We start from the raw sequence: 27,564 nt of genomic DNA, 5'->3' as shown, positions 1-27,564 counted from the left end.
ACCCAGGGCCTTTGCTCTACCACTGAGCAAAATCCCCAACCCCATTTGCTTATTTTTGAGACAGGGTCTATGTAGCCCTGGCTGTCCTGGAACTCAATTTATCAACCAGGCTAGACTTGAACTCTGCTTCTCTAGTGCTGGGATTAAAAGTGTGTGTCAGGGCTGGAGAGATGGCTCAGAGGTTAAGAGTACTGCTTGCTCTTCCAAAGGTCCTGAGTTCAATTCCCAGCAACCACATGGTAGTTCACAACCATCTGTAATGAAATCTGGTGCCCTCTTCTGGCCTGCAGGGATATATGCAGACAGAACACTGTATACATAATAGATAGATAGATAGATAGATAGATAGATAGATAGATAGATAGATAGATCTTTGCCAGGCAGTGATGGCGAACGCCTTTAATCCTAGCACTTGGGAGGTAGAGCCAGGCAGATCTCTGTGAGTTCGAAGCCAGCCTGGGCTACCAAGTGAGTTCCAGGAAAGGCACAAAGCTACACAGGGAAACCCTGTCTCAAAAAACAAAAAACAAAAAAAGTGTGTGTCACCATGCCCAGCTACATGTTTTATTTCTCACTTTTTTTTTTAAAAACAGGGTTTCCCTTTGTAGCCGTGGCTGTCCTGGAACTCACTTTGTAGACCAGGCTGTCCTTGAACTCAGATATCTGCCTGCCTCTGCCTTCTGAGTGCTGGGGTTAAAGGTGTGTGCCACTACAACCAGCAAACCTGGGTCCTCTAGAAAAAACAGCCGATGCAGGTGCGCTTAACCACTGAGTCATCTTTCCAGCACCTTAACTGAACCCTTGAAAAATCCATTTGCATGTTTCATTCTATAAGAAATTCTTGGGTCTCAGCAAGATGGCTCCACAGGAAAAGGCACTTGCTATCAAAGCTGACAAGCTGAGTTCTGTCCCAGGATTCCAGAGTCCACTGACCTCCGGATGCTCTCTGTTGAGCATTTCTTTAAATGTCTTTCAGCCATTTGTGATTCTTCTTTTGAGAATTCTCTGTTTAGCTCTTTAGCCCATTTTTTAATTGGATTGTTCAGTATTTTGACGTCTAGTTTCTTGAGTTCTTTATATATTTTGGAGATCAGCCCTCTGTCAGATGTGGGGTTGGTGAAGGACTTTTCCCATTCTGTAGGCTGTTGCTTTGTCTTATTGACTGTGTCCTTTGCCCTACAAAAGCTTCTCAGTTTCAAGAGGTCCCATTTATTAATTGTTGCTCTCAGTGTCTGTGCTACTGGTGTAATATTTAGGAAGTCTTGTGCCAATGCATTCAAGAGTACTTCCTACCTTCTCTTCCATTAAATTTAGTGTAATTGGATTTATGTTGAGGTCTTTGATCCACTTGGACTTAAGTTTTGTTCATGGTGACAGATATGGATCTATTTGTAATCTTTTACATGTTGACATCCAGTTATGCCAGAACCATTTGTTGAAGATACTTTCTTTTTTCCATTGTATAGTTTTGGCTTCTTTGTCAAAAATCAGGTGTTCATATTTATGTGGATTAATGTCAGGGTCTTCAATTCGATTCCATTGGTCGGTATGTCGGTTTTTATGCCAGTACCAACCTGTTTTTATTACAGTAGCTCTATAGTAGAGCTTGAGGTCAGGGATGGTGATGCCTCCAGAGGTTGCTTTATTATACAGGATTCTTTTGGCTATCCTGGGTCTTTTGTTTTTCCATATGAAGTTGAGTATTTTTCTTTCCAAGTCTGTGAAGAATTGTGTTGGGATTCTGATAGGGATTGCATTGAATCTGTAGATTGCTTTTGGTAAGATTGCCATTTTTACTATGTTAATCCTACCTATCCATGAGCATGGGAGAAAAACCAAATAAATAAATAAATAAAACAAAACAAAACAAAAAGTAAAAGAAGGTGGAAGAAAGAGAGGGAGGGAGAGAAGTAAGGAAGAAAGGAAGGAGGGAAAAAAACCTGTGTTCTTAGACCAAATTCATCTAGTTCTGAGGTTTTCTCCTAAAATTGAAACATATCTGTCCTAAATTGGATGAATTAAGAAAAATGAAATACGTCTGCCTTTTACCCAAGTTAGTTTGAGACACTGTCTTCTGTAAGGGCAGGAAACAACATCCCAGAAGACAATAGCCAACATTTTGAGAGCACTGAGAGAAGAGACTTCCCGAACTAGGGAGGTCAGGGATTTGTGTGTGGATGACTTACAGTCTGAACATGAAGAGGGCCAGCAATGTGGCAGACCAGAGCATACTGCATTCACTGAAGACGGACATTCTTCTCTTCATGAGACCGACAGGTGCTGGGGTATAAGGAGCCCAAATAATATCCAGGCCATAAGATTCTGAGTTGGGCTTCATCTGATTTAAGGTGAATAAAGTGAAGCCAGGTGTGGTGGACACATCTCTAATCCCAGCACTTAGAAAGTGGAGGACCAGAAGTTCAAGACCAGCCTGAACTACATGAGACTCATGTCAAAACAACAAAAGGGAATAAAGTATCATGTAATTTCCTGTTGCCCTAAAGTTGTGACATAAGACTGATGCTCAGACATAATCAACAGGAAAAAATAAGATAGGGAACTTCATTGTACATGATGAACCTGCTTATCAACTAAAAATTGATGGGAAACTAAACCCATGTCAAGATGCAGATCTGTAAACATTATTCCAGGAAGGTGGACTTCTTAGAAGAGAAAATTTTAACAAAAGATAAGAAGTTGGGCTGGGTGGTGGTGGTGGTGGTGGTGGTGGTGGTGGTGGTGGTGCATGCCTTTAATCTCATCACTCAGGAGGTGAATCTCTGTGAGTTGGAGACCAGCCTTGGCTACAGAGTAAGTTCCAAGAAAGGATCCAAAGCTACACAGAGAAAACTTGTCTCAAAAAAAAAAAAAAAAAAAAAAAAAAAGAAGAAGAAGAAGAAGAAGAAGAAGAAGTTGGAAATGTCATTACTATTAAAGTTTTGCTATGGATTTTTGAAATTTAATGGTGATTTTCTTAACAACTGTCCCCACTGTCTCATGCTTTCCAGAGCATCAAGTGGCCCAGTGACCCCGTCTTTTATTATTTTGTGGGCCCCTCTTTTGACCCTGTGGATATTTTTATCTTCATTATATTTATATCAGAAATTACTTTTCAGGTGATGATTGCTGGGGCCCAGTGCAAGTGAAAATGGATAAGTTGGAAACAGACTTAATGGAATTGTTGAACTGACCTAATGACATTTGTTCTGGTAAATTAACTACTCAAGGTAAAAAATGGCCGAATGACATATTTCCATGTAAAAGTCTGAGTTAATAAACACAGGACCAAAATATCTTCGGGTCAAAAGAGGGGACCACAAAATGATAAGAGAACAAAAGAGAAAGACCACATACGCTGATGCTCTGATTAACATGAGACAATGGAGACAGTTGTTAAGCTGGGAATGATGGTGTACATCTGCAGTCCAGCACTTGGAAGGCTGAGGCAGGAGGATCGTGAGTCTGAGGCCTGCCTGGGTTACATCCTTATGTCAAAAAGAGGAAAGGGTCAGGGATGTACCCGAGTCAAAGCCCTGGTTCAACATGGCATAAATGAGATATCGTGGTACAAACCTGTAATCCAGAATTCTTAGGGTGACAGCAGGAGGAATTAAGCCATGCTCAGCGACATATTAGTTTGAGACCAGCCTGGGCTGTATGAGACCCTGGAGGGACAGGGAGAGGGGGAGAGGGAGAGAGGAAGAAAGAACCATCAAATCACCACCATATTTTTATTCGGTTATTCAATCATTTTTCATCAATACATAATTTCACTATGTGTCTATTTGTGATCATCTTGACTATGGCTTAGCAAATATTCACTGCACCTCCCTCTACTGAGAAGGGAAGGAAGCCCATTCAAGTTGGGCAGGGCTCTACGGCTTATTTTGGCCTGTGGAATGTTCCTAGACTTAACAAGAGCAGTGGCCTTAAATGGGCTTGTGCTGTGTGACTTGGCTCTCGCACCTCAGGGAGCTGCCATGGAAAGAATATGCCCTAGGGAGACTCTGATCCAAGTTGGATGAGAACATGTGGAGCAGGTCTACATCTAGTCCCAGACTGGAGTTAACTCAGTCAGCCCACACAGGAGGCAGAGCTGCACACCAGGCCCAGCCCAGATCTGCTGCTCAGCAGGCAACCTGCAGACCAGGACAGTGAGTTCCAAAGGCAATGTAAAAAACTAAAACAAGAAACAACAGCAGCTATGATGAAGGAAGGGTGGGATGAGAAAGCCCACGGGCTTCAAAGCATTGATGAGGCTCTGTTTTTCAGAATGGGCCTTGAGCTCACATGTGTTCATCATAGTCTTCATATGTATATGTTGTGTGGGCTATCATTTATTGCAGGCAGATGTCTTTCTGTATGCTGTGAATATATGTTGTTCCCTTTGGTTAATAAATAAGCTGCTTTGGCCTATGGCAAGGCTTCTTAGAAGCAGGCAGGAAATCCAAAGATACAGGAAAGAAAAAGGCAGAGTCTAGAGAGATGCCAGCCACCACCTAAGGAGAAGCAAGATGCCAGCAGACTGGTAATGTCATGGCCATGTGGCAAAACGTAGATGAATAGAAATGGGTTAATTTAAGATGAAAGAGCTAGTTAGCAAGAAGTGTGCCATAGGCCATACAGTCTGTAAATAATATTAAGCCTCTGAATGATTATTTTATAAGCAGCCATGGGACCAAGAGGCTGGGCAAGATCAGAGAAATTTGAGACTGCTGGGCCAGCTGGGACCAGAGAAACCTTCTAGTTATAGTTTATTAATTTTTTTCACAGTTAAAAAAAAAAGAAAAGAAAAGAAAGAGCGAGAGAGTATATGTAAGAGAGAGCCAAGAAAGAAAAAAAGAAAAACAAAAAATAAAAAGGGAGAGAGAGAGAGAGAGAGAGAGAGAGAGAGAATATGTAAGAGAGAGCCAGCAAGATAGCTCAGCACATAAAGGTACCTGCCATCAAGCCTGACCACCTGAGTTCACTGACTGTAAAGATAAAGGATCAAGTGTGCTGGGGGCCAGGGGTAGGGAGGAGGCAGAATTTGAAGAAAGACCTCCCTACCTAACAAAAGTTGAACAAAAGAGACAAAGAAGGAAATTTCCTAGATATGTTCTTCCAGGTTTCACAATGACAAGATCTGTGGTGGCTGTCTTGCAACTGGAAGATATGGATATGGCTCAGGGGAGAGATAGAAAGTCCCCGAGTGACAAGTTGAGCCCATGAATCACTTCAGGAACTCTTCTGAACAGAGAGGTATAAAATGTCTGTGGGTTGCCGGGTGGTGGTGGCTCACGCCTTTAATCCCAGCACTTGGGAGGCAGAGGTGGGCGGATCTCTGTGAGTTCGAGGCCAGCCTGGTCTACAGAGTGAGTTCCAGGATAGGCTTCAAAGATACACAGAGAAACAGAGAAACCCTGTCTTGAAAAAACAAAAATCAAAACAAACAAACAAACAAAAAAGTCTGTGGGTCAGGTGACTTTTTGTTGGGAAGACTCAGTTATCTTCTCAAACTGTCAAAACACAGGGTCCCCTCTCCCCCGCCCCTGACACACACACACACACACACACACACACACACACACACACACACAGTATTAAAAAGACTGACCTATCTGAAAGCCTGGAAGGTCTGTTTCATGTCCCCAGACTGACATCTTGGCACCTCTGAATTAACCAAGGGAGGAAGCCACTGATAATTTCAGCACTGAATCCCAAGGGTTATGGGCGTTCCAAGGTGACCCTCTCAGAATCCTTCCCTCCCCCTGCCCACCCTATTTAAAAGGTTGATTGAGAAAAGGATACAAAATGCAAAATCCACGATTTTGATAACTGGAAATTGCCAATTGTTTTGCAGTACTTTATTATATTGGGTGTCTTATCTTTCCTGGGCTTTTAGTTAGCTGATGAATGAATACATTAGACACTTCTGGGTTTTAGTTGGATTTTTTTTTTAAAGATTTATTTATTTATTCTGTATACAGCATGTATGACTGCAGGCCAGAAGAGGGCACCAGATCTCACGGATGGTTGTGAGCCACCATGTGGTTGCTGGGAATTGAACTCAAGACCTCTGGAAGAGCAGTCAGTGCTTAACCTCTGAGCCATCTCTCCAGCCCCTTTAGTTGGGATTTTACATAGCTTGCATTTTAATTCTTTGGTTCTTTGCTGTTTCTATTAACCCATAGCATTACTTGATAAAGGTTATAATACCAACCTAAAAAGAAAAAGAAAAAGTTCCTTTCCTTCCTCATTTAGCATTACTGAAATTGGCCATCCTCTCCCACAATGCTGGCCACGGTGCCGTGGGGTAGCGGACTTTCCGGAATTGAGTGGCCTTACTTTCCTTGCTTGGACAGTCTCCCTATTACAGTCTACTTTATATCCGCACCTCTGTGACAGGGCTCATGGTCGATGAGACCTTAAAACAGAGGCACTAGAACAGACATGAACCAGCCTTCACCATGTGAGTATCTCCCAGTGGCACTTGACTCTGATGCGGGCCTCCAGGTGGGAGCCGACTGCCAGGTCTGCAGCCCTACCAGCGCCATCTGCCGGCTAAATTCCACCCAATCTATCACATCCATTTCACGAAATGGCTCGATCCTCCACCACCCACGAAAGCAAGTTGTCGTAGGTTGTTCCTTCGTTTTGTCATCTGGGAATCGAAGGCAGGGCTTTGCATTTGCTAAGGAATTTTTCTACCACTGAGCTATACTCTCAGCCCCACAGTGAGTTTTTCAAAAGAGAAATCACAGGACATGGAACTTCAGGACTGCAGGGAGTAGGGAGGGTACTATTTGTACCCACATATGTCATCGATCCCTGCTCAGGAGGCAGAGGAGGGAGTAATCTCAAGTTCCAGTTTGCCTGGGTTACATAGTGAGTTCAAGACCAGCTTAGGCAACTCAAGTGAGATCCTATGTGGTGGCCCACAGAGGCTTCCTAGTGAGACCTTACTCAGGGTCAGAGACTCTGAGCTTGCTTTACCCAGCAGGACTGCAAAATAGGATGATTTGGTCAGGGACGTGTTTACTAGGTGTTTGAAAGGGTCTACACTTGGCTGTACGGTGTGCTTTGATCTTCATAGGGGGAGGTCTTTTTCCTCTCCCCTTGGCATATTATAAAAAACTCTTTTGAATAAAGTTCTGGGTGGCTGGATATTGATCCAGGGCCCTCCCGAAGCTATCCTGTGTCTCTGTCTTTCTTAGCATCTCTTTCTATCTTTCTACCTAATATTTCCTCATTCCTCTCTCCTCCACCCAAGAACCCTTCGAAAGTTTGGAGTCCAGCTCCGACAGACACCCACAATCCTATCACACAACAAAAGAGAAACAAAACCCACAAACAACAACAGAACATCTCTCCAAGGTTTTCCACCCCACACAGTATGTATTTTTCCTGTGGCTGTCCACAATGATGGGTCTCATCTGGGCTATCCAGGATGCCAGGGGCCATTCCCTGGTGTTCATACAAACTTTTTTCCTCAGGACTTGAGCTGGACTTGAGGATATCAACCATGTGAGAATCATCGAGGTCTTCCAAGATACTGTGTTCTGAGAATGCCAAAGCCATACTTAGGAACTTCAGAAGACCCTCCCATTCCCTCCCCATCTTAATCCATCTCCTCTTTATAAGGAACAGGTTGTTGGTCAGAACCACCCAGCAGCCAAAGAGGTGCTTCATAGTTGATGTCCAGGCTTGTGACTCAGATAATTTCCTGTGGAAGAGCAGCTATAAAGTGTCACCGAGTGAAGCTGTTACCTGGGTCTTCAATATGGCGAAAGTCTTGTTCTGACAGATGGGTGCTAGGCTGGATGCAGTAACCAAATATGTCCACAAGAGTGCAGTAGCTCCTCTAACCAGCAGCAAGAGCTGGTCTCCAACCACCAAACAGTTCTTCACGGTACTTCATTTATCCTGTAAGAGCAGGAAAGACAGATGGAAGTCTGTGGATGAAGGTAGATAACTTGATGTGCTTTTAAATTGCATTCTTAGGCTGGGAAGACAGCTCAGTTGGAGAAGTTCTTGCTGAGTGTGGTGGTTTGAATAGGAATGGTCCCCATAGACTCACATGTTTGAATGCTTGGTCACCAGGGATGGCACTATGAGGATGTACGGCTTGGTTGGAGGAACTGTGTCACCAAGTCTCAAATGCTCAAGCCGGGCTCAGTGGTTCACTCTCTCTTCCTGCTGCCTGCCGATCCATATGTAGAGCTCTCAGCTCCTCCCCAGCACCATGTCTGCCTACATGCCACCATGCTTCCCACTATGACAATAACAGACTGAACCTCTGAACTGTAAGCCAGCACCAATTAAATGTTTTCCTTTCTAAGAGTTGCTGTGATCAGGTGGGCAGTGGTGGTGCACGCCTTTAACCCCAGCACTGGGGAGGCAGAGGCAGGCGGATCTCTGTGAATTTGAAGTCAGCCTGGGCTACACAGAGAAACTCTGTCTCAAGGGAAAAAACGTTTCATGATCATGGTGTCTCTTCACAGCAACAGAAACCCTAACTAAGACACTGAGCAAGCCAAGAGATGGTGGTGCACGCCTTTAATCCCAGCACTCGGGAGGCAGAGGCAGGCGGATCTCTGTGAGTTTGAGGCCAGCCTGGTCTACAGAGCAAGATCCAGAACAGGCACCAATGCTATACAGAGAAACCCTGTCTCAGAAAACCAAAAAAAAAAAAAGAAAGAAAGAAAGAAAAGACACTGAGCAAGGACAAAAGCACTGAGTTGACACCCAGCATTGCATAAAACCAGAGGGGGTGTATGCCTGTAATCTGTGAGCACCGTGAAGGAGAGGTAAGAGGATCAGAAGGGTTTTTCTTTTGTTTGCTTTCTTTTTTTTTGGGGGGGGGGGGTTCAAGACAGGGTTTCTCTGTGTAGTTTTGCGCCTTTTCCGGGAACTCACTTGGTAGCCCAGGCTGGCTTCGAACTCACAGAGATCTGCCTGGCTCTGCCTTCCAGGTGCTGGGATTACAGGCGTGTGCCACCACCGCCTGGCCGTTTGCTTTCTTTTTGTTTTTTCAAAACAGGCTTTCTTGGTGTAGCCCTGGCTGTCCTGGAGCTCACTCTGTAGACAAGCCTGGCCTCAAACTCAGAGATCCGTCTGCTTCTGCCTCCCGAGAGTTGGAATTAAAGGTGTGTGCTACCACCGCCTAGCTTGACACTTCCTATATATCCTTCCAGAAATGTATTCTTTACATATTTAAACACACACACACACTCTGACTCCACATCAAGACAAAAACCTGTGAGTTCCTAATAGGAACTTAATAAACATTCATGGATCCAATTCAGAAAACTAAAGAGCACAGACAGTGACGTTATTCTGTGGCTAGTACAGGAAGGCCTTGACATTGGGAGACTGGAGCTCAGAGCTCAGTCTAGGGCTTTCAGGAGGAGTTTCTTGGGATGGTAGTCTTGAGCTGTGTTCAGAAAGATGCATCTGAGCATATGAGTCTGTGGGCAGTTAGGATGCCTGGCAACTCACAAGCCAGCTCAGGGTCATTTTAACAAATGGAACAGATGCCATGGTCCTTAGGAGCACCAACTCCAGGAAAGGATATTTTGATCTGGGACCAAGCCTGTGTCATTTATGAGGTCTGCAAAGTTGGGTGCGGTGGTTGTTATGAAATGGCTCTCGGGAGGCCTTGGCAGTTTGAACTAAGGTGCCCGGGTGGGTGAAGGAGACATGCCTTGTGAACATGAGGGGTGGTGGTGTGGCGCAGTGGAAAGTTATTCATACCATGCAGACACAGCATCCAGGTGGAAAGTTTATTAAAGGGGTGTGGAGAGAAGGGAGAGAGAGAGAGCAGAGGCGCACCTTGTGGTGATACAGAGAGGAAGAAGAAGGAGTGAAGGGGGGTGGAGTTCTTTCTTAAAGGAAATGAAGGATGGTGTCAGGATGCTAAGCGGATTATCTGCTTATGGACCAGGATCCCAAGAAGTGGGTCTGAATACTAACAGTGGTGAACATCTATAATGCCAACACTTGGGAGACTAAGGGAAAAGGCTCACAAGTTTGAAAACAGGCTGGGAAACACATTGAGATCCTATCTCACAAATAAAACAAGGCTAGAAAAGATGATTCAGCAGTTAAGAGGACCTGAGTTCAGTTCCTAGCACCCACATCAGGTGATTCACAACTGCCTGTAGCTCTAACTCCAGAGAACCCAACACCTCTGGCCTCTGTGAGCACTGGCACTTGTGTGCATTACCTACACACACACATACACACACACACACACACACACACACACACACACACACACACCCCTTTCCACATGTTAAAAATAATAAAAATAAATATTTTTTAAAAAACACCCTTAATGAATGAACCTTAATTTCCTTCGTTTATGACTGTAGGCACTGATAACAATAACTGTGACTCTGTTTCTAGCAGAAATCACAGGTATTTTCATCCTACTATTGGCCAAGAATAAAATCAACCTAATTAAGAACAAAGAACATTACACTCATTTTGGGCACAAATTTAAGCAACATTTTTTTTCCTTCTTTGGAGACAGAGTATCATGTAGACCAGGATGGCCTCAAACTCACTATGTAGCCAAGGATGACCTTGAATATCTGATCTTCCTTCCTAGTTTTGGGATTACAAGTGCGTACCACAACTCCCAGTTTATCTAGTGCTGGGGATTGAACCCAGGATTTTATGCATGCCAGGTGAACACTCTACCAATTGAGCTACATGCCCAATCCTCAAGCAACCCTGAAAATGTTCTCCAAGGCTTTACAAAATGGCAGCTGTATTTACAGCTTTAAATAAGAGTCTGAAGTCACAGTACCTCCCTCCCAGAAACAAGATGAGAGATTCAAGGAAAGATATGTTTCAAGACATCAAGGCCTATGTGACTGCTCACTGGCTGCTCTTCCACAGGACCAGGGTTCAATTTACAGTTCATTTTGAGGGAGGCCTTGCGATGTGGATAAGGCTCACAACCTTCTCTAACTCCAGTTCCAGGGGATCTGGCGCCCTCTTCTGGCCTCCTTAGGCACTGATTGTACATGCTGCATAGGTGCAGGAAAACACCTATGCACATAAAACAAAAATAAATAAAATCTCTCTGTTTTGTTTCGTTGGTTTTTTTCCTTTTTCTTTCTTTTCCTTTCTTTTTCTTTTTGGTTTTTTGAGACAGGGTTTCTCTGTAGCTTTGGAGCCTGTCCTGGACTAGCTCTGTAGACCAGGCTGGCCTCGAACTCACAGAGATCCACCTGCCTCTGCCTCCTGAGTGCTGGGATTACAGGTGTGAGCCACCACCTCCCGGCATCTTTTTCTTTTTTGAGACAGGGTCTCTTTCTGTGTAGCCCTGGCTGTCCTGGAACTCACTCTGTAGACCAGGTTGGCCTCAAACTCAGAGATCTACTTGCCTCTGCCTCCTGAGTTGGGGAACTAAAGGCATGCACCACTGTGCTTGGCTTAAATAAAATCTCAAAAAAAAAAAAAGAAGAATTTAAAACATTGTACTGTGGGGTACACTTCATATAGAAATAAAAAGCCAGCTGGGTGGTGATGGCGCACGCCTGTAATCCCAGTACTCAGGAGGCAGAGGCAGGCAGATCTTTGTGAGTTTGAGGCCAACCTGGTCTACAGAGTGAGTTCCAGGACAGGCTCCAAAGTTATACAGAGAAACCCTGTCTCGAAAAACAAACAAAAAAAAAAAAAAAAAGAAAAAAGAAATAAAAACCCTGTGGCTGGAGAGTTGGCTCAGTCACTGGTTGCTCTTCCAGAGGTTTAGGGGCTTCAATTCCCGGCACTCACATGGCAGTTCACATGGAAGTTGTCTATAACTTCAATTTCAGGGGATCTAATGCCCTCTTCTGACCGTCGTAGACATCTGGTACTGGTGGTGCACAGAGATACATGCAGGCAAAATACACATAAAATAAAAAAATAAAAACCTTTCAAAACAAAAAAGGAATTAAAAAAATCGACTATTTTTTTTCCGAGAGATATACTATGTTATTTTGTTGCTGAGGGCAGTACCCAGAGCCTCCTATATCTTAGGTGGGCCCACACAGTTTCTTCTTGAATAAAATTCTGCTCCTGGAGCTTGCTGTCTCATCAGATGTGCAGAGCATTATTTCATACCACCATCAGCACGTGTTCTCCTCCCCACAAAACAGAACCTAGTCATTGGCCAGAAGATGAGCTCGGGGCAGAAGCTGGGCCAGTCCCTATCCTTCCCTGGGACTTTCTCTACTACTGACAGGTGGGCAGGAATAAAGCAGATATGGAGGCCCAGGGTGAGACAGGAGGAACATGGTTCATTTAAACCAGACTTAGCTTTCTGCGCAGAGAACCTGAACCCCTGCTTGATACTAAAAGTTCCTCAGGTATACTTATGCCTGTTTGGGATTTATGCCATTTTATAACTGGAGGGCAAATATGTTAAAATTCATTTTGAAATTACTCATAGCTCAACTGCAAACACATGAAGAAGCATAATCTCAAAAATACTCAGTGTTGGTACCAGCACTTGAATGTGGGATGGGTTGCTCTGTGGACGTGAAGGTTTTGAACTGTATGAAAGGGCCAGGGTACAGCAGATGAGACGTCTCTGCCTTGGGCAGTCCCGTCTTGGGATAGTTTGTCTGAGAACACTGAGACACTGACTGCTTTCCTCCCCTCCCCTTGCAGGCAGAATCTTAGGAAATGTCTATGGCAGACCCAGACAGTTAGGAGCTGGGCCTTGAGCAAGGTTGCTTTATACAGGACATGAAAGGGCCAACAAGATGCCTAAGAGAGTGAAGGTGTTTGCTGCCAAGTCTGGGAACCTGAGTTGAATCCCTGGGATCCACACAGTGGAAGAGATCCAACCCCCACAGCTGTCCTCTGATCTCCACAAACTTACCATGGCACATATGTGTGCATGTATACACACACACACACACACACACACACACACACACACTCACACACACATCAAATAAATAAATAAATAAACGCAGTTAAGATTTTTTTAATCTGGTGTGGTGGTGCATGTCTTTGATCCCAGCACTCAGGAGGCAGAAGCAGGTGGATGAATCTCTGTGAGTTCCAGGCCAGCCTGGGTGACACAGTGAGGTCCTGTCTCATATAGTTTATTTATTTAGGGACTAAAAAGATGGCTCAGTAGTTGAGTGTACTTGCTGGTCTTGCAGAAGACCAGGCACACACACATACATATTTAAAAAATAAACAAGGGCTGGAGAGATGGCTCAGAGGTTAAGAGAACTGACTGCTCTTCCAGAGGTCCTGAGTTCAATTCCCAGCAACCACATGGAGGCTCACAACCATCTGTAATGAGATCTGGTGCCTTCTTCTGGCCTGCAGGCATACATGCAGACAGAATACTGTATACATAATAAATAAATAAATCTTTTTTAAAAATCTGTTTAAAAAATAAATCTCATATATATTTTTAAAAGATTATTCATCAAATTATTTTTTAAGATTTATTTATTTTATTATTTTATGTGTACGAATGTTTTGATGATATGTATGTATCTACACCATGTATGTGCCTGGTCTTCCAGAAGAGGGCATCAGATCTACTGTAGGGGCTAGAGTTAGAGAAGATTGTGAGCTGCCATTTAGGCGCTAGGAACTGAACCCAGGTCCTCCGCAGAGCGATAATCTCCAGGCCAGACTCTGATCTCTTGCTTGATAGCCATTCCTGGAACGTATGAAGGGATTTCCTTAGGCCATCAGGAACAACAGGTCTGATGGCAAAGCTCCGGTGGCCACAGGCTCACAGCTCTTTTAAAGAAGGCAACAGTCTCAACTCCTGCTAACACTGCCACTCAGCAGTTCACTTAGATCTGGTTCAGTGATGAAGCCATGGCTCTTTCAACTTTGCAAACTCAAAATTACAGACCTCTCCGTCCTCCAGATTATAGGTTACAGCTCAGAGTTCCTCCCTCAGCAAGGCCAACAGCAGAAAAGCTAGCTCCAGCTTGATTTTCTGTCTTTTCCCCTCTCATTGAACTTTGCTAAAAGTGGCAAGATTGGAAAGATGGGACCATTCAGAATTTTCTTGCCATTTCTGAATTTCATTACTACACCTCATAGCTATGACCTCAGTGTGTAGACATCCAGCCTTGCATTGCTGGAAGATTGCCCCGTGAGACCACAGCTGGTGGCATCTGCAACCTCAGGTGGTACCTCCTGGTAAACGTGGGCTCACCCTGTACTTCAGGTTAATCAAGAGAGTATGCTAGGACTGATGCTTGCCACTTCTAGGCCTACACCTTAAGGATGGCTAGAAATTTCTGATTTTGCATTCTTGGGATCTAGCTATCACACAAAGAAGCCCACATTTGGACAATGTGGTCAGGAGGACACAGTTACTTTGTTGAGGTGCTGCATGTGTTATTAGCAAAGTCATCCTGGACACTTAGCCTCAGGCACCATTTCAGTGCAACCAGACCTAGGGTGCCAAGGTTCTAGAAGTTTAAGGCCATCCTCAGCTACACAGCATGTTTGGGACCAACCTGGGTTACATGAGACCCTGTCTCAAGCATATATTTACATGCACACACACCAAATAGAAATCAAAAATTCATATTTTAAATACTTTCTATGATATATGATGATAATTATTCTCTTTTTATCAGTCCTTGTTCCCAATCTCTTACAGTACCTAGTTTAAATTTGTCATAGGTATGCATAGAAAACAATCAGGGTTGGGAGTTCTTAGAATATAGCACCCCCACAGAAAACAGGAGTGTTGATGCAAAATATGGATCTCAATCCAAAGGGAAATGAGTTTATTCTGAGCCAAATATGAATGACTAGGGCCCAAGAAACACAGATTCAGGTCACCCTGAATGACATGTTCCAAACAGAAATGGTTCAATGAATGTTATAGTCATATAAAATGGCAATCATACATCAACTCATTTATCAAATACATTTTGGGGGAGAAGCAGGTAGGTGGGCTACAGCAAAGCAGAGAAAGCTCTGCAATAGGTGTATATTTGTTTTTTAGGGTCTCATGAGACCAGGCTGGCCTCAAACCCTGAGACACAGCCAAGGATTACCCTGAACTGGCTCCTGATCCTTCAGCCTGTGTTTCCCAAGTGCTGGGATGACAGGTGTGCACCACCAGGCACAGCTCTGCTATAGGTTTTAGATGCTATCTGATGACACCCTTAAGTATTGGGTTGGTGGGAGGCAGTAGTCTGCTAAACTGATACGTTCCAAAGGTTTTACCTAATAATCAAAGTTAAAACTATTACAAACAGAGCCAAGCCTGGTGGCACATATTTTTGGTTCCAGCATTCAGGAGGCAGAAGCAGACAGATCTCTGTGAGTTTGAGGTCAACCTATTCTATGTAGTGAGTTCTAGGACAACCAGAGTTATGCAGAAAGACCCTGTCTCAGAAAAACAAAAATCCTGTTACAAACAACATGAGACTCAGAACTTCCTTACAGAATTCTAGAGCATGGGAATGTTGGGTCAAGTCAAGAGGAATGCTGGCCAAAGATGAAAGATCCATACTGGGGGCTGGCCCAGTAAAGGAGCCCTTGCCCATCAGGCATGAGACCCTGGATTCCATCCTAAGTTAGGTGAAAAAAGATGGGGCTGGCAAGACAGCTCAGCTGTTAAGAGCACTGGCTGCTCTTACAGAGGACCCAGGTTCAATTCGCAACACAGTTCCAAGAGATCCCATGCCTTCTTCAGGACTCAGTGGACACCAAGCATGCACAGACAGACAAGCAGGCAGACAAAACACTCAAACACATAAAATAAAATAAATGCATCTTTAAAAGAAAAAGGGGGAAGAGGAAAAGAAGAAAGCGTTGACAGCTTCCCTTGGAGAAAAGAACATGAATGACAGCTGGGCAGTGAGGGCACACACCTTTAATCCCAGCACTTGGGAGGCAAGGGCAGATGGATCTCTGAGTTCAAGGCCAGCCTGGTCTACAGAGCAAATTCCAGGAGAGCCAGGGTTCTTGAGAAAGGACCTGTCCAGGACGATTGCTACTTGGAGCAGAAGGAAAGCCCTGGAGCACACCAAAGCAGATCCTTAGAAAGCACACCAGAGACCTTGAAGCAAAGCTGGAAGGAACCCTCTCTTCTCAAAGCCAGCTGACCTTCCTGAGGTTAAGGCTCATGGTCATCGGCTGGTAGTGCAGAAGGGTAGGAAAGCTCTTCATCTCCACACAGATCGCAGGTGAGATGCAGCATCATGGAAATTGACTAGATGTGAGCTTCTAAAAGTGGCTCCTCATCCATCTAATGGTCCCAATGGTGCAATTCAGAAAGAACTTGCACCCCCATTTCTGGGGAGCTACTTACTGTCTCTTCTGAGATTCTCAGCACCTGCCCTTAAACTGTAGGGCTTCTCTCCTGCATTTCCAAATCTAGTGTTTCTACAAATCTCAACTGGGGAGTTCATGGCAAGATATCTACCTCTTCCCCATGAGTCAGGAATGTCCAGATAAATAAAAATGGTGGGAGATACTTTCTCATATAAAGAGACTTACTTCAAAGAATTGGCTTGCTAAGGTTGAGGAGGGGTTTACAATCTGGAGGGCAGGCTGGCAAACCTCTGTATTCAACTCAGCCTTAGACTGTGTGAAGCCCACTCACATTATTCAAGAATATTTGAGAATATTTGAGTGGGAGCACACGCCTTTAATCCCAGCACTCAGGAATGGCAGGTGGATCTGAGCTGGAGGCCAGCCTGGTCTACAGATGGAGTTCCAGGACAGCCAGGCTGTTATACAGAGAAACAGTGTCTCAAGAAACACCCCTACCCCACCCCCACCAAAAAGAAAAACCAAAAACCCAACAAACCAAATGGATGTTTTTCTTTTCAGCAGTTCTCAACCTGCATACGAAATATTCATATTACAATTCATAACAGTAGCAAAATTACAGTTATGAAATAGCAATGAATTTTGGTTTTTTGGTTTTTTGTTTGTTTGTTTATTTTTTGAGACAGTGTTTCTCTGTGTAGCCCTGGCTATCTTGGAACTTGCTCTGTAGACCAGGCTGGTCTGGAACTCAGAAATTCACTTGCCCCTGCACAATGAAATAATTTTATGGTTGGGGGTCACCACAACATGAGGAACTGTATTAAAGGGTCACAGCATTAGGAAGGTTGAGAACCACTGCTTTAGGTAAATTCAAGTGATTGTTCAGGTTGTAAACATCTACAAAGTATCCTTATACTGTGCATAGATTCCCCTTTGATTAAGCAGCTAGGGAAGGGGTTGGTGTGGGGGGGGCTGGGTGGCGGCTGTAGCCCAGCCAGATTGACACATGAAACTGTCACACTCACTCTGGTCCAGGAAGCCTGGCTGGCTCAGTCCCTCCCAGGTGGCTTTCCATCAGGAGGTCATTGTTTTACCATTCACATGGAATGAATTTTTCCCCCCAGGACACACCTAGAAAACCAGAGTATATTACTTTTTTTTTTTTTTTTTTTTTTTTTTTTTTCCCAGTTTTTGGTTTTTAGAGACAGGGGTTTCCTGTGTAACAGTCCTGGCTGTCCTGGAGCTCACTCTGTAGACTAGGCAGGCCTCCAACTCACAGAGATTCTCCTGATTCTGTGTGCTGGAATTAAGAAAGTATGTTACTTACTTGTTACTTTTCTTACTGCTGAGACAAAATGCTTGACAAAGCAATTTAAGGAAGAAAGTGTTGTACATCTGGGTGGGTTCACACCATTGTACATCTGGGCCACAGTACATCTGGTGTGGGTTCAGCAGGTCTGTAGAATCAAGGCACAGAGGCACCTTAAGGATGAAGTTAGCCTTTCCAGCTATAGGGGGACCCGTCTCTCAGGACTGACTCTGTAGCTTAACAAAGGGCTTTTTAATTGTTCTCCAATTTATACCTTTTAGCAAGTTGATTTCATGTTCCAAAACCTCTTATCCTCCCCCCAAAAAATCAAGCTCCCCAAAGGGACAATGCCAAACGCAGATTCTCAGTTAAGGAATGCCTGTGCTTTTCCCGGCTGTTCCTCAACCAAGATTGCACAGGCTTTGTACCTTTAGAAAACTCTCAGGCAAGATTCACATAGAAGGTGCCAGGAGTCAGAAGGTAGCAATCACAAAAGGCAGATTAAAGCTAGGTGCTAACACTCGGGAATCAAACCAGCTGCAGCTCTGCAGGAATTCCCCCAAAAAGAAAGGGCTTATTTTTGGCTCACAATTTGAGGGTCCAGTTCATCCACGAAGGGAAGGCATGACAGTGGGAGCCTGAGGTAGTATGCATCTGCAGTCAGGAAGCAGAGAGAGAGAGATGCTAGTCTTTAATTTGCTTTTTCTTCTTTTTAGTCAGTCCCAGACTCCAGACAATGGAATGGTGCTACCCACATTAGGGTGGGTCTTCTCACCTCAATTAGCCTAACCCTGCTCTTAGAGGATTGCTTCCAGGTGGTCCTTGATCCTGTCAAGTTGTTAATCAATATTAATCATTAGTTATCCTGAGCGTCCCACATGATGCTGATTCAAAATCATAAAACACTAAAGGCTGTTAAGTCGTTTTGATATGGAAGAAGGTAGTGTCTCTGAGTTTGATGTTGGTTTCCACACATCAGCTGGGCTTCCACTCAGGAGTTAGAGTCTCTCTCTCTCTCTCTCTCTCTCTCTCTCTCTCTCTCTCTCTCTCTCACACACACACACACACACACACACACACACACACATACACACACACACACACACTGTCACCTAGGACTTTCACTGAATCAGTCAGTGGCCCCGAGGTTCTTGTTGTTAATATTCGACCCACCCCTTGGAAACTCTCCTGTTGGGGACGCCCTGTGCCCTGATGTAAAAGCCTGATTTAAGGGACCCCCCCTTCTCTTTTTTCCACTCTCTTTCTCTCCATTCCCATGAGGTGTGCACCCTTGACCCCTCCCCCTCTCTCCCTCTCTTTTCTTTCTGTCTTTCCCTATCTTTCTATCAGATAAACTATTTCCAAGTGGATGCAGCGCCTGGGGTATGACTCCATGAGCTTCCACCCCCAGCGCCCCGGGGTAGCATCTACCCAGCATATTTTCCCTCACTAGTGGGATAATCCCCTGGCCAGGCCAGCTGGGGATCCCCTGCGGGACTTGTCTTGTAAATTTGAAGAATGAAATTCACAAACCACAGGAGGATGGTTTTTTTTTTTTTCCAGAGCTGAGGACGGAACCCAGGGCCTTGTGCTTGCTAGGCAAGCACTCTACCACTGAGCTAAATCCCCAACCCCAGGAGGATGGATTTTTAGGATAGATTCATAGGTAGGAATTGAGGTCAAGAAGGCAGAGTCCCTGGATAGAAGGAGTGGGTCCCTGGGAACAAGGCACCATTGAGGTTTCCACCTTTGGGTTAATAAGCTTTACAAAATGGAGGCATGGAGGTGGAGGGTACATTGACCATTATCACTGGCCCATTAATGAGGTGTCCAGGTCCGGGGCAAGTCACATCCTCACATATAGTTTCAAGGAAGTGATGCTCATAAGGGAGGGAGAGATACGGATAAGTCAGATCTGTCTTCTGGCATTTCCCACCTCTGGTCAGGGAAGAACCAGGCGTTTTGGCTTAAATGTTTCTGGTATCTCTGGCCTTCAGCAAGGACAGAAGGTTGAAAGAGCCAAGGGTGTTCCCAGCTTTAGCCAAGGAAAAATTGTTTACTTTTGGATTCTTCACCCTAAAACAGCCCGACCGGTTTCTGTCTCTAATTTTCATCATTTTAATTATTATTTCTCCAGAAAATTGAATAATTTATATATTTAATTACCTTAAAAGCCTTTTTTGTAGGTAAACAATACAAACCCAGTAGCCTGATATTTAAAGAGAAATGTTGTAACCCTTTCTCAAAACCCCCAGAGACCACCAAGGAGCTGGTTTCCGATGCAAGCATATAAGGGTCCTTTTATTCAGGTTCAACCTGGGCCACTGCATGGCAGATGGAAGAAAATGTGGCAGGGGCCACGAGCCCGGATGTAGAGTGTTTTATAGGGAAAAAAAAAAAAAAAAAAAAACACAAGCCAGGATTGGCAATCTGGGATTGGGTAGAAGGGATATGGGTCAAGGTGATTTTTTTGAAATCATTGGGTTAGACTTTTGGCGGGGAACCACAACCTGCTGAACAGGATTATCTGGACTGCTCAGTGGGATTATCTAGATATCTTCAAGGGCCATAAATCGCAGACAAGAACTCTGCAGGAGGATACTGCTCTGTATCCGTTTGAGTTGTCATGGCACATTCCTGAGGTCCTTCCTGGAACTGAGTACAGCAGGTGGTCTGAGATGGTGGCCCTTCCCTAAGATGCACCTGTAAAGTCAAGTTTAGGCCTTCACAGAAGGAACTGGAGAGATGGCTTAGCAGTTAAGAGCAATTACTGCTCTTTTGGAGTACATGAGTTTGGTTCCCACCACTCACAAGGCAGCTCACAACTGTTATGATATTGTATGTGCTGGCGGTAGATCCTGGCAGGTAGAGCCTAGGTGCCGCACGGTGGGTGAGAGACAGAGATGCCATGCCATGCAGACAGTGCTCAGTGAAGAGTTTTATTTAGTGGGGGGGGGGAGAAAAAGGGGGAAAAGAAAGAAGAAAAGAGAGAGAAGAGTTTTATTTAGTGGGGGAAGAAAGGGGAGAGAAAGAAGGAAAGAGAGATGGGGGCAAGGGGTTCAAGAGGTGTGTATCTCATGGGAGGAAAGCAGAAGAGAAAGGAGAGAGAAATGGGCGGAGTTTCCCCTTAAAAACAGGCTTTTGGGTTGGGGATTTAGCTCAGTGGTAGAATGATAGAGCGCTTGCCTAGCAAGCGCAAGGCCCTGGGTTTGGTCCAGGGCATAGGGTGACGCCAAGGGGCAGAATCAGAATATTAACATTTCTCCGTTTTTTGATTATTATAAAAAAAAGAGGTGAGTTGTAAGAGCAAGTAGGGGAACAAGGGCCCTGAATTCTCGAGGCTACTTCAAGCTGATGAGGGGGGAACCGGGGAACCGGACGTCACTCATGGTGGGAGGCGTGAGTGAAGAAACATCCAGTTAGCTGTCATCGTGGAGATCTCAGGCGTCTGTTCCTTAACTGAGCTGTGTCACTGTGAAAATCTCAGGCATCTGCTCCTTTGAATGTGCTGAGGGGGCAGGTGACTAGGAAGAAGATAAAAGGATTGTTATCCTTGGCCTCGTGAGCTGTGCTAGCCATGGTGGAGTGGTAAGAACAAACAGGGAGGTGCCCTGGTTGTGCAGAGAGGCAAAGGGGAATGAGTGAGACAGGAAAGCAGTGTGTCCTTCATTGGGACCTCTTGGAAAGCCAGGTTCCAGTTGCTGGGCAGGTGCCCGCCTGAGCCTGGAGAGGTGGTACCAGCAGCGAACTGAGGGATGTGTTCTTCAGAATTGTACAACTGTCTGTAACTCCAGTTCCAGGGGATCTGATGCCTTCTTCTGGCCTCTGTGGGTTCCTGCACATACATGGTACACATACACTCATGTAGCTAAACAGACGGGCATATTAAATAAATACGTAAGCCAGGTGGTGATGGCAAATGCCTTTAATACCAGCCCTCTGGAGACAGAGGCAAGTGGATCTCTGTGAGTTCAAGGCCAGCCTGGTCTACAGAGCAAGCTCCAGAACAGCCAGGACTATACCGAGAAACGCTGTCACAAACAAACAAATAATAAAATTAAATAAACCACTGGGGACAATGAGATGGCTAAACAGGAAAAGGTACTTGCCACCAAGCCAGGTGACTGAGGTTTGATACTCAGGACCTACAGGGTGGAAAGAGAGGACTGATTCCAAAAAGACGTCTCTGACTTCTGCACACCTGTCATGACATGTGCACATTATAGGCATATATATTTGCAATATTTATTAAAGATGTGTGTGTGTGTGTGTGTGTGTGTGTGTGTGTGTGTGTGTGTGTGTGTATCTGTGTGGTCTGTGTGAGGGTATGCCACATGTGTGAGGGTGTCTGAGGAGACTGGAAGGAGGTGTGAGAGTCCCCTGGAACTGGAATTACAGACTGATGTAGGTGTTGGGAACTGCACTCTGGTCTTCCAGAAGAGCAGATGGTGCTCTTAACTGCTGAGACATATCTTCAGCCCTGAATTTTATTTATTTATTTGCTGCTTGAGACAGCAGGATTTCACTGTGTAACCCTAGCTAGCCTGAATCTCTCTATGTTGACCAGGCTGGTCTCAAACTCACAGAGATCCATCTGCCTCTGGGATTAAAGACACATGTTCTCACACCTGGTGTGATATTTGTTTTTAAACTAAAATAAAAATGAACCCACAGTGTCTGGCTGGGGACTGTGCACATTGTACAGTCAGCACTGGAAGGTGATAGACTGAGGCCAGCCTAAGATAGTAAGATCCTGTGTTAAACTAGGGGTTTTACGGAAAGGAAAGAAAGCAGTCCTATGAACTCACCTGCAGCTCTGCTGGGGTCTGTCTGCCTTTCTGAGTCACTCGGAAAAGCACAAGGTTTTCTTCTCTTCCGGCTCTTTCATGCCAATGCTGGCCAGAGCCTGAGTGTCTTGTGTAATATTAGTGGGACCAGCCGGGCGGTGGTGGCGCAAGCCTGTAATCCCAGCACTCAGGAGGCAGAGCCAGGTGGATCTCTGTGAGTTCAAGGTCAGCCTGGTCTACAAAGGGAGTTCCAGGACAGCCTCCAAAGCTACAGAGAAACCCTGTCTCAAAAAACAAAACAAAATATTAGTGGGACCAGCCTTAATATTGTACATCCCAGGGGCTCAGGAGAGAGAACTACTAATGGTGAGGACTATTTTTGGGAAATAGAATCTCAGCACACCAAGTTCCATAGTCCACTTGCTTTAATTCCTCTGGCATAACATCCTATGTACACAGCTTCAGTTCTGTTCTCATGCCTAGCTCCTTTCTTGCCTGATTTCTCTCTATATTTATCTACTGTTCCCTCTAAGTTCTATCTTAATTCTCTCGTCTTAAATCCGCCTCGTCTAGCTCCTTTTCATCTTGTTCTTCTTACCCAGCTAGTACTTCCCCATCTGACTCTTTCTCATCCACACATACTCTCTTTATCCTTCTCTGTTCTCCATCTCTCCGTTCTCCACGTTCCTCCCAAATCTTCCAGGAATCCAGTTATAAACCCAAGCAATAGCAAGCCCCTGGTCAGCAAGGTTACCAGGCTTGAATTCTACGGGGTCATAAAGGCAGGGAAGGATTTTCCTTAGGCAGTGACCACCAGGCTTCCAGGGTCAAATGGAGGGGTGAGAAGAATCACATAGAGAGACAATAATTGTTAATTATCATTTGCAACCTAAAAGGGAAGTGACTAATGGGGAAATGAACTAACTAAAGGCTAAATTGGGGTAATATCTAAGAAGAGGGATTTTTTGTTTGTTTTTTTTGTTTTTCGAGACAGGGTTTCTCTGTAGCTTTGGAGCCTGTCCTGGACTAGCTCTGTAGACCAGGCTGGCCTTGAACTTACAGAGATCCACCTGCCTCTGCCTCCCAAGTGCTGGGATTACAGGCGTGCACCGCCACCACTACCCGGTGAAGAGGGATCTTACATGCTCCATTATAGTCTTAAATGTGATTGGTAGAGAATGTTAAGAATCTGTAAGTTGCTAGGTCAGTGGGAGAAAATAAAACTGCCTTCTTTCTTCCTGCGGCTCCTATCTGTCCATTATCTGCCATTTTTTTTCTGCAGGGTGGGGGAAAGTGTGTTCAGTCACTAGGCAATCTGTGTACAGCTAGATGCCTCTGGTGATAGTTAAAGGGAGATCTGGAACTAGAGATAAGATTTGGGAAAGGAGGAAGTTAAGCTTAATTGGCATATCTGCCAGGCCTTCTCAAATGGGTAGTCTGGACACTTAAGTCTGTTCTTAGAGAGTACAGAGGTATCTCTGATACTTTCCTCCGTCTGGGCATGGACCTGGCCGGATGCTGCCAATGACAATAATTACAGGGAGGCTTGAACTGGGGTTCTGGCTGTGCATAGCTGTCAGCACACAAGGTTATCTAAATATTCCTTTAGTAGAGGGGAAATGGTGCCCAATAAATGATGGAAAAGCTACAACAGCACACAAGAAACTCAGAGCAGGAAACAGCTGATAATCAAAAGCCAATATCACCAAGGCTCCTGGAGCCTCAGCTTGACCTCTGGAAGGCCCTTGGCTTTGTCGTAATCAGCTGAAATCCCACTTTGTATATGTTTGCGGCTTGCAGCATGAGTGTGCTTTCACAGATGCATTGGGATCCTTATCTCCAAAGCTCCTTTCCTTGCCAGTCTGCCATGTGGCTGACCTCCACGGCAGCTTAACTCAAGGAGCATACATAGTCTTTTGGGGGAGTCTTTCTCTTCCTCTTGGCTATAGCTTGTCTCCCTAGAGTTTTTCTTTTAAACTTTAGTAATAAAATTGTCCTCAAGCTTAAAAAAAAAAGAAAAGAATGGAGCTGTGGAAATTGCTCAGTGGTTAAGAGCACATACTGCTCTTGCAGAGGACCTGAGTTTAGTTCCAGCACCCACACTGGGAGGCTCACCATCTGTAATTCCAGCTCTATGAGGTCCCAGACCTGTGGTTTCCTCTGGCACCTGCACTCACATGCACCTCCACATAATTAAAAAAAAAAAAAGAACTAGGGGGTTGGAGAGATGGCTCAGCAGTTAAGAGCACTTGTTAATCTTTCAGAGGACCCAGGTTCAATTCCTAGCCCCCATATGACAGCTCACAACCATCTGTAACTCCAGTTCCAGGGGGCCAGCACCCTCTTCTGGCCTCCTCAGGCACTAGGCAAGCACATGGTGCAGAGACATGCATGTAGGCAAAACATCCATACATATAAAATAAAATAATTAAATCTTAAAAAAAAAAAAGAAAAGAAAAAGAAATAGGGCTGGAGAGGTGGCTCTGTAGTTAAGAGCACTGGCTGCTCTTCCAGAGGATCCATGTTCAGTGCCCTGCATCTACATGGCAGCTCACAATGATCTGCAACTCAAGTTCCGGGGACTCTGGTGCCCTCTTTCGGTTTCCATGAGCATCAGGCACACATGTGGTACACAGATACACATGCAGGAAACAAAAATATACACATAAATAATAACAATACACATGCAGGGAAAAAAACATACACATAAATAATAACAATACACAAAAAAACAAAAACAAAAACAAAAAACCATACACATAAATAATAACAATACACATGCAGGAAAAAACATACACATAAATAATAACAACTTTTTAAATTAATAAAAGAGATATAAAACAGCTACTCAACAGTGATCACCAGCGGATCTATGAACTTCCAGGATTTATATTAAAAGGGCATTTCTCTCTCACCTGCATTTTTTTTTTTTTTTTTTTTTTTTTTGAGGCACTGTTGTGCTGTCCTGTAATAGATCCATCCTGTTCTAGATCCTCCTACCTCAGCTACCCATGTGGTGAGATTACAGGCATGCACCACTACACCCTGCTGGCTCACACCTTTCATTAATTTCTTGAAGCCAGCCATTGGCCAACACTCCAGGGACACATGCCAAGTCTTGCAGTATTGGTATCCGTGGCCTTAGTTTTCCCAGCTTCCTTCTCCCTTCTTCTTGTCTCTGCATCCTTCTTTACGAGGCGGATGGAGAATCTTCGCCCTGAACTCTTCACTGCTGTTGGAGAACCTTTCCCGTTTCTTCTGGCTGCTAAATCTGGAGAGTGTAATCTAGATGTTTGTACCATCCCTCCTCCCCTCTTGGTGAAAGATGCCTAGTTGCCTATCTGGGGTCAGGGGATGGGGTGGGGTGGGGATGGCGGGGGTGGCGGGGGAGAAAGAGCTGGCGAGGAGCCAGGCACTGGCGGTACCCAGGTCTAGATTCTGAGGCCAGCTTGCCTGGTCATCCCTTCCCCTCCTCTCTCCCTGACTTCTTTTGTCTCCCAGGGTCCTTTTGCTCCACCCAGATAGAAATTGTGGGGTAGACAAGGAGGCACTCTCAAATGTTGGTCTCTGGCAGCTCTGTAGTCCCCAAAGTTTGCCTGAGTGTAGGCAGGTGGGAGCAGCAGCAGGTGGCACCCTGTAGTGTCACAGTCCTCCCGAATGCCTCTGGTATAGGGACATGAAGCCCTGCAAGTGTTAAAGATGTTGGGAAGCCTTAGGCAGTCGGGATTCCTCCGTCCCTGGCTGCTGCGGCTGTCATTTCAGCTTTCAGGTAACCCTGCTTACTCAAAGCCTCAGCCCTTGAAAGCGGTCAGTGTTACAGCTGACCTGAGGTGTCTGAGATCCTCAGCCCTGAGGACTTCACAGCTCTCTGGAACTCCTTCATGACCAGGGCTTGTCACTCACAGCCTTTGTTCTTGCCCAGTCTCAGCTCTCCTAGCTCTCTTGCTAGCTCTCTGTTTCCGTCACCCTGCTTCCTGCCCTGGCCACTCTTTAAATGTTCCGCTGCTTTTCTTCAGCTGTCACACAGCTGACTGCCTCGCCACTTTCACAGCCTGGCGGTCAGTGCCACCTCCGATATCCCTGCTGCTTCTCTTCCCTTCGGTAACCAGCTGACACGCAGGACCCACAGTAGCTTAGAAACTGGGAGAAGCTTCCTATAAGACTTAATGTGCTACCTCAGAGAAGGAATGTGCCTTTGGGTGACTAGACGAGCCTGGGCGACCCACTCATGCAGCCAGAGACCTCATGTTTGGACCACTCATCGCCTGGCCGCTGTAGTACCAGTCACAGCTATGGAGGTTTGCTTTTGGACCGCTCACACCTTTGCCTCTGGAGAGCAGGCCCTCCGCACAGCCGCCAGGGGGCGTGTTTCCCCCTCGCGTAGGTGGAGACAGACGGTGGCAGCCGGTTCATCTAGAGTTCACCGAGCCTTGTAATCCAAACTCCTGGAAGCAGCCCCGGCTGAAGCTGCTTTCAGGGGCTGGCGTCATCAGCTGTTATCCTGCGCACTTTTTAAGCTCACTGTGGAGACTTCGAGACCAGCTTGCAGTGGCGTAGGGGTGGACTTCCTGGCTGTTGACCCAGTCCTTTTTTTTTTTTCTTTTTCCTCAAGACAGCCAGAGCAGCAAGGGAGACTCATGAGCGCTGTTAAGCAGGGAGTCAGATCACCCTATCCCCAAACCTTTGCTTGTGTCCCGGAAGGTGAACGTCAAAAGGAGTGTCTAAGTGAGAACTGAATTCATTATCATCAATAGTAAGAGCGATTATAAGTTTTAGCTGTTTAACCGGCCAAGGGTCCCAGGGAGAGATAGCTCCCTTCCTCGTTTCCGTCCACTCTTTCCCCCTTCCCTCCACCTCCCTTCTCCTCCTTTCCTTCCATTCCTCTTCTTCCCTCCCTCCTTCCACCCCGGCTATAGAGAGCAGAAGAGGTAGTCAGAGCTGGGTAGGTTGCAACTTTCCAGCCACCAGAGAATGAGTTCGAAGGCACGGAGATGAAGAAACAGAGTGATTTGGAAGGTGTGGTCCCTGGGGCTGCTGAGAAAGGGGATAAACCCCTGACTAAGAGGATCAATTGCGGTGAATCCTCCAGACAGGCACGCACGCACCACACGGAAGGGCTGGCGCTTTGGGGTGGCCCTGGGTCAAGATTAAAGAGACCCAGGAGCCCAGAAGGGAGGCTTAAGGAGCCCGGCTGCACAGCCAAGGCTGGGG

The sequence above is a fragment of the Onychomys torridus genome, chromosome 1 (assembly GCF_903995425.1).
Source record: "Onychomys torridus chromosome 1, mOncTor1.1, whole genome shotgun sequence".
Classification (NCBI taxonomy): domain Eukaryota; kingdom Metazoa; phylum Chordata; class Mammalia; order Rodentia; family Cricetidae; genus Onychomys; species Onychomys torridus.
The sequence above is the reverse complement of the archived record's forward strand: the minus strand, read 5'-3'. Positions refer to the sequence as shown.